This window comes from Ranitomeya variabilis, chromosome 4 (assembly GCF_051348905.1).
Source record: "Ranitomeya variabilis isolate aRanVar5 chromosome 4, aRanVar5.hap1, whole genome shotgun sequence".
Lineage (NCBI taxonomy): Eukaryota > Metazoa > Chordata > Amphibia > Anura > Dendrobatidae > Ranitomeya > Ranitomeya variabilis.
The window spans coordinates 623,228,834-623,236,548 of NC_135235.1; the positions used below are offsets into that span (position 1 = coordinate 623,228,834).

The 7,715-nt window shown below is 39.7% G+C and overlaps 1 protein-coding gene across 1 annotated transcript in view; it reads left to right on the forward strand.

The window, feature by feature from the left end:
• Positions 1-7,404, forward strand: part of LOC143766104 (urotensin-2 receptor-like) — a 51,519-nt gene extending 44,115 nt beyond the window's left edge. Inside the window, exon 2 of the mRNA XM_077253503.1 lies at positions 4,837-7,404. The gene's annotated coding sequence lies outside the window, so the exon portion shown is untranslated. The remainder of the gene's footprint in view (positions 1-4,836) is intronic.
• The last annotated feature ends 311 nt before the right edge of the window (positions 7,405-7,715 follow it).

A 7,715-nucleotide genomic window follows, 5' to 3' on the forward strand; every position in this document is an offset into this window, starting at 1 on the left:
TAACCAGTTGCATCTGAAAAAGGCAGAGAGGTCAAGGGCTTTTCAAAAAGAAACTTTCTACTCAGAGGGGGAAAAGGTGGGACATTTACTTTCTGTAGTAGCATCTGCACAAAGGAGCTCCTCACATGTCTACTCCATTAAAACTGAGGATGGGACGTTGGTTACTCAGGGGGATCAAATTCTGGAGGCATTTAGGAAATTCTATGGTAAATTATATACTTCTAGCGTGGGGAAAGGGTCTGAGGATATGACAAGGTACTTGGAGGGGATTGAATTGCCTAGGTTGAGTAAGGAGGAATGTGAGTCGCTGGAGGACCCGATAGGGGAGGAAGAATTGGGGGTTGCTTTGGCGGGTGTGGCTGGGGGTAAGGCTCCGGGAACGGACGGCATCCCAGCTGAGATTTATAAGATTTTGAAGGACACTTTGTTGGCCAAGCTGGTAGGGGTCTGTAATAGTTTATTGGAAAGAGGGGAGTTACCTTTGTCAATGAGAGAGGCAGTGGTGGTGGTTATCCCTAAAGCCGACAAGGATCCGCAATTACCAGACTCTTATAGACCAATCTCATTGCTGACTACCGACATTAAGATTTTGGCAAAAGCCTTAGCGAATAGGTTGACTAGGGTGATTGACAAATTGGTTCACCCTGATCAGTCAGGCTTTATGCCCAACAAGTCAACGGCACTTAATTTGAGAAGGTTGTTTTTAAATTTACAAATCCCTTCCGACAATGTCGGCAAACGAGTTGTGGTTTCCTTGGACGCTCATAAGGCCTTTGACTGTGTGGAGTGGAGGTATTTGTGGTCAGTACTGGAGCGATTGGGGTTTGGACCTAAATTCATCTCATGGGTGCGACTGTTATACTCTTCTTCAGTGGCCAAGATAAGAGTGAATAATACCTTGTCTGAAACCTTTGCCTTGTCTAGGGGTACTAGACAGGGGTGCCCTTTGTCCCCGCTGCTTTTCGCCTTGGCGGTGGAGCCCCTGGCTGCCAAAATTAGAGGATCCCGGGAGGTGAGAGGTTTCCTGTACGGGGATTTAGAAGAAAAAGTGGCGCTATACGCTGATGATATTTTGCTTTTCCTGGAAGACTCTGAAGGGGCCCTGGCTGGGGCGGAGGCCATTATTGAGGAATTTGGGAGCTATTCGGGCCTAAGAATCAACTGGGATAAATCCAATATGATGTTGATTGATGGGGAATATGGAGATAGTGGGTTGTGTGACTCCTCTACTAGGCTGCGGTCAGTGGATAAATTTAAATACTTGGGGATTCAGGTTGCCCTTCCTTTTGTTTGAGTTTTGAGGACCTGAATTTGGCACCACTTTTGCGAAAGATACGTATTAAAATCCAGGCGTGGAAAAAGTTATGTTTATCGGTGATTGGTAGGGTAAACCTGATAAAGATGATTGTGATGCCGCAGCTTCTTTACGTGCTACACAACTCTCCTGTATGGATACCAAGAGGTAGATTTCGAAGGATTAGATCTTTGTTCGGTGAGCTGATATGGGGTGGGAAAAGTCCTAGATTTAAACAGGAAATTCTACAAAGACCTAAGACGGAGGGTGGGGTGGCACTGCCCAATCCATGGCTATACTTCCTGGCATCACAGTGTCAGCACCTACGGGGATGGGGTGTGGAGTCGGGTGGGGAACGGATACCTTGTAGTCTGAGGGCGTTGATTGGATCAAGGGTACTGAGTGATGGTCTGGAGGGTGGGCATTTCCGTGAGTTGGGCTCCAGATTTTGTACCATTAGGCTTATTCATAAAGTTTGGGACACAGTAAAGGTCATTAGGGGGGTGAGGGCACTCACCAGATTCTCACCTATTTGGAACAACTACTCCCTACCGGAGTTTGGACAGCTGGCGGGATTCCATATATGGAAGGAGGCAGGCATATCTCGGATTGGCCAAATACTATATCAGGGCAGGATCAGGACTTTTGAGGCATTACAGGAAGAATTTCTGCTGCCAAATTCTGAGCTGTACCAGTATAGTTGCATCTCACATGCGTACCAGGCACAGTGTAGGAGAGGGCCTGTGGAGATTCAGGTTGATCTTATGCTGGATTTTATTCTTACGGGGGGAGGCACGAAGGGGGTGATTTCGGGCATATACGAATTTCTGTTATTCTCCTTTCTGGAGGGACATCCTATTAGAGCAAGGGCGAAGTGGGAGGCTGACCTGGGGGCGATTGATAATGAATGCTGGGATTCAATCTTGGAGTATGTGCCCAGGATCTCATTGAGTGAGCCTGGGAGGCTATCACAACTTTTTGTTATTCATAGGGCTTACAGAACTCCGAACATGTTATTCAAAGCTGGTCTGAGATCCAATTCAGAGTGCCCTAGGTGCTCGCAATCCGAGGCGGACATCCTCCATATGATGTGGCAGTGCCCCAGGTTGTCCTCCTTTTGGATTGTGGTACTAAATAAGGTGGGGTTGACATATAATTGCTCTCTACCTCGGGATCCTTTGATATGTGTTTTAGGCTATGTAGAAGAGGTTGTAACTGATAATGTGTATAAACTAGCCATTGCCAGATTGCTATTTATTGCGCGTAAGTTGATTGCCAGATTCTGGATTAGGGAAGAGCCACCATCAAGAAGGGACTTTTTGATACAAGTGGATCACGTTATTGCTCTGGAGAGGAGTATTTATCTTAAGAGAAACAAGATGGACCTTTTCAGCAAGCTGTGGAATCCGTGGCTCGAATCAGTTTGAGTGACTGTGTCTTGTTCTTGGACTTTCCGCCTACTCGGAGGAAATGTTGATGAATCGTCTTCCTTTTTCTATATGGTTATATAAAACGTTGCAACTTGGGGCGGTTTTTGTCTGGTCTCCAGGGGTTGGGGGGGAGGGGAGGTGGGAGTTGGGTTTGGGGTTTAAAAAATGTTCTTAAAAAGTAAAATACCTTGGCGCACTGTTTACAGTGATGTAATTCTCATGTATCACACCTACTGTTTAATAAAAATATCTGATTAAAAAAAAAGTCTTCCATATAGTATAATGCACTCCCCATAGTTCTCCATAAAGTATAATGCACCCTAATAGTCCTCCATATAATATAATGCACTCCCCATAGTCCTCCATATAGTATAATGCATCTCCATAGTCCTCCATATAGTATAATAAACTCCTCATAGTTCTCCATACAGTATAATGCACTCTCCATAGGTTTCCATATAGTATAATGAACCCGATAGTCCTCCATTCATTATAATGCACTCCTCTTAGTCCCCCATACAGTAAAATGTACTCCACACAGTCCTCCATACAATATATTGCACTCTGCATAGTTTTCTATACAGTATTATGGCCACCACAATGTACTCATTGATTTAGAAAAAAAACTATACTCACCCCTCCTCCTCATTCCGACGCTACTCCGGTCTCTGCAGGAGCATTCTGAAGCGCCAATACATCTCAGCGCATCAGGCACATAGTAATGAAATCATCATGCCCGCTGCGCTGAGACGTTAGATGCCAAGGACTGAGGAGGAAGCGTCGGAAGCATCAGATGACTGTCCCTCTCTCATCAATCCTTTCAACTGTATCGGCCAGTTTAACTTATGATGATGGGCGTAGGACCTAGTGCTGGCGCTGGCACCGGGCTCGCCCAGCTCACGTGCCCCATAGCAGCAATGTGCTCTGCCACCATTGGAGGTACACCACTGGCACTCTCCAGGTGTTGTGTGTAAGTATAGTTATACCATACAGTGCCTAATTAATGACACCATACACTGTCCTTCCTAAGTTAAAGTATTATTCATACATATTGGCTAAATACAAATTTCATAACGTTGATTAATAAGGCACTATATAGTGCCACCATCTCCATATAAAGCAAATTACATATTGTTTAGTTCCTAATAATAGTGCCACAGACATTTATGGAAATATCACTATAGTGTGCTCAAATACCAAAATGTATTGACTAGATAGCAGCTCAATACTTAAAGTTAATCTAATAACAAAAATATAGATCGCTACCATCTTCACCCTGCAAAAAATACTTTTTATAGTGCCTAAGCAGCAGTGCCACACAATGACTTAGTAAACACCGCCACACTCTGATCAGATAGCAAAATAGATTGACCAGCTAACAACTAAATATATACATAGTAGTATAATAACAATAGTATACATTTTTGCCAGCACTAATTACAGTAAAAGTTATATTCTGTTTCGTGCCAAAGTAGCAGTGCCGCATGATTCATAGGTAAATATCGCCATTTAGTGCTCATATGGCAAAATACATTGATCAAATAACAGCTCTGTACATAGATAATCTAATAACATTGCTATAGATTGCTGACACCAATATAAACTGCAAAAATAATATTCTATATAATACCTATGTAGAAAAGCCACACAATACTATAATAAATACCGCCATAGAGGACTCAAATGCCAAAATACAATAACTAAATAACATTTCTACACACACATAGTAATCTAATAATAGTGTTATACATTTTTGACATTTATATAAACTGGAAAAATTATATTCTTTATATCACTTAAGTAACAGTGGCACACAAATATTATGCAAATACCGCTATACAGTGCTCAATTACAAAAATACATTAGCTAAAAACCATAGAAAGCTAATAACATCGTTATAAATTACTGATATTGAGATAGTCTCCAAAAATAATATTCTGCAAAGTAGCACCACATCAGCAGTGCCATACAAGGCCAAAAATACCGCCATACAGTGCTTCAACAGAAATGTAAGGTGACCAAATAGCAGCTTTCTTAAAAAAAATTCTGCCTTTTTTTAGGATATGTTCTTTACTTTTGGTGCTAACCATTTTTTTTTCTTTTCTTTCACAGGGAATCACCTATTTTTTTACAGAGACATCTCCTGCTTGAATGAAGAACCTTTCTCCCCTACAGGGAAAATTCACTCACTACCTCATTTCAAGACTATAAAAAGAATGAAAAACGCGTCAAGTCTGAAATATGGATGACTATGGGGGAAGCTTTAAATTATGTAATATTGGAGTATCAGTGTCGGAATGTTATATTAGTAAAACAGACCAAAAACAGAATGTACAACAGCATTATATTATATAGTGACGCCAATGGATTTTATAAAAGGGACTCCATGTAAGGGGCCAATACCATGAAGTATATCAAATAAAATCTGCCATAGCGTTAAGTAAATAATACTGAAATCAATAAAGACAGAATACATTTGAGATATTAAAATAAAGAGTAATTCCAGTCACAGCATCTTGATACAAAAATAAATTCTTGTTTTAAAAGGAAAATCAATATCTGGGAAACATTGACCTTGAGCCAACTGTCAGCCAAAGCTTACTCACCCGATAAGTTCCTTTGTTTCTGGGCACACATCAGTGTAGAAATGTACAACATAATAACTTCTGATGGCGCTCAAACCCAAAGTGAGAGGAACATCCATAACATGGTTAATTAGGACTGATATATTATTGTCCCATATGTTCTAGGATATAACTACTATAATACTGCCCCCTATGTACAAGAATATAACTACTATAATACTGCCCCTATATACAACAATATAACAAATATAATACTTCTCATATATACAATAATATAACTACTATAATACCGCCCTCTGCATACAATAATATGATTAATATAATACTGCTCCTATGTACAAGAACATAACTACTATAATACTGCTGCTATGTACAAGAACATAACTACTATAATACTGCTCCTATGCACAAGAATATAACTACTCTAATACTGCCCCTATGTACAAGAATATAACTACTTTAATACTGCTCCTATATACAAGAATAAAACTACTATAATACTGCCTTCTATGTACAAGAATATAACTACTATAATACTGCCCCTATGTACAAGAATATAACCACTATAATGATGCCCCCTATGTACAATAAGATCATTACTATAATACTGCCCCTATGTACAAGAATATAACTACTATAATACTGCCCCCTATGTACAAGAATGTAAGTACTATAATACTGCTCCCTATGTACAAGAATATAACTACTATAATACTGCCTCCTATGTAGAAGAATATAACTACTATAATACTGCTCCTATGTACAAGAATATAACTACTATAATACTGTCCCTATGTACAAGAATATAACTGCTATAATACTGTCCTCTATGTACAAGAATATAACTACTATAATACTGCCCCCATGTACAAGAATATAGCTACTATTATAAGAATAAAACTGCTATAATACTATCTATGGATAGTTTTATGACTTTAAACAAACAGACAATGATTATGTGACTGGATTTGCTCTTTATTATCTTTTTTGTTTGTGAAAAAATATTACAATGGACGCTGCTTCCAGACTATTTTTATAAGGAAACATCACAGGACTGAAAACAAATCCATATCCACCTGGAACCTTATAGAAGATGATGGATGTATGGAAGAATCACACAATATTCAAAATATGGAAAATCCGGCTATATACATGGACTGAGGAGAAGATGCCTGGAGGACTTCGTGTTTTTGGTCCAGAACTATTGACCATGACTATAAGTGGCACAATTAAAGTGACGATTAAAGCCCACCAACTAAATTAAGGCTTAATCTAGTTTGTCTTCTCAAAGCCTGGAACTGAAAAAAAAGGAATGTTTGTTTCCATTCATAAACTCAAATTACCCATTATATTGTCCCAGGAGGGGTGGTTTTTGCAATAAAGGGGAGTGGCTTAGGGAAATGACAAGTTCTACAACAATGTCATGTGACTTTTTTGTTTAATGTGGGATACCCTTAATTTTGAGTTAATTTAAGTCTTGATGTCAATCATCCAACTGACCCCTTCAGATACCCCTTTTTTTATACAGCTGCTATCATAATCGGGCACCCTTAAAGGGATATTGAGCCCACATTCTATATCCTGTATTTTAACATTTACCTCCTTCTTCCCAAACTGTTGACCCAATCCATGATGTCCTAATTGTTAAAAATTTTGGAAATTTCGTAAAATGTGTAAAAGAATGGAAAAAAAAATGGCTGATCTCCTCCTCCATGTAACCCTTTAAATCTCATATAAAATAAATGTGCTCTAATTAATGTGGGAAAATATGCTAAGCACCCCCTGTGGGTCACTTTACATAAAAAAAAAAGATATTTTGGTGAGTAGGTGGAATCCCCCTTTAAATTCATGCCCCATAGTATATCCATATATTGGCCAGTGGTCAGGGAAGGTTTGTCTGCTGTGCGCTCTATGCAGAATAAAGTCTATGGAATGTATTTTGTAATATGATGTAAAATATACAATTTATTTAGTGACTTATTTAAAGATGAATATTTAATTCTGATAACAAGTGGCAGACCCCCAAATCTACATCAATCATTTTTGGGGTTCAGCTACTGTGAATGATTACAAAATAAAATTTCTTTTGGAAAGTCAAACCTTTGTGGGTCTGTACATTATAGCACATGACATCCTTGACACCGTGTATTCTCATGGTGAGCGACTATTATAAAGCAGCCCAAATGTGTGGGTGGTCAATGAAAGCCAGGTGTCATGACTCTGGATGGGCTGGTTCTGGCTCCGTCCTGGTAAGGTCTGGGCTGGTAGTTCCTGGGTTTTGAGTCGGTTATACTTCCGTCTACTCGGTTTGAGATAGCTGACCCAGGTTATTCGTAGGTAATCGTTGCTCCTCTGTGCGAGTGTGACTTGCTGTGTATGACCCGGTCTGTCCCCTGACTACTGACC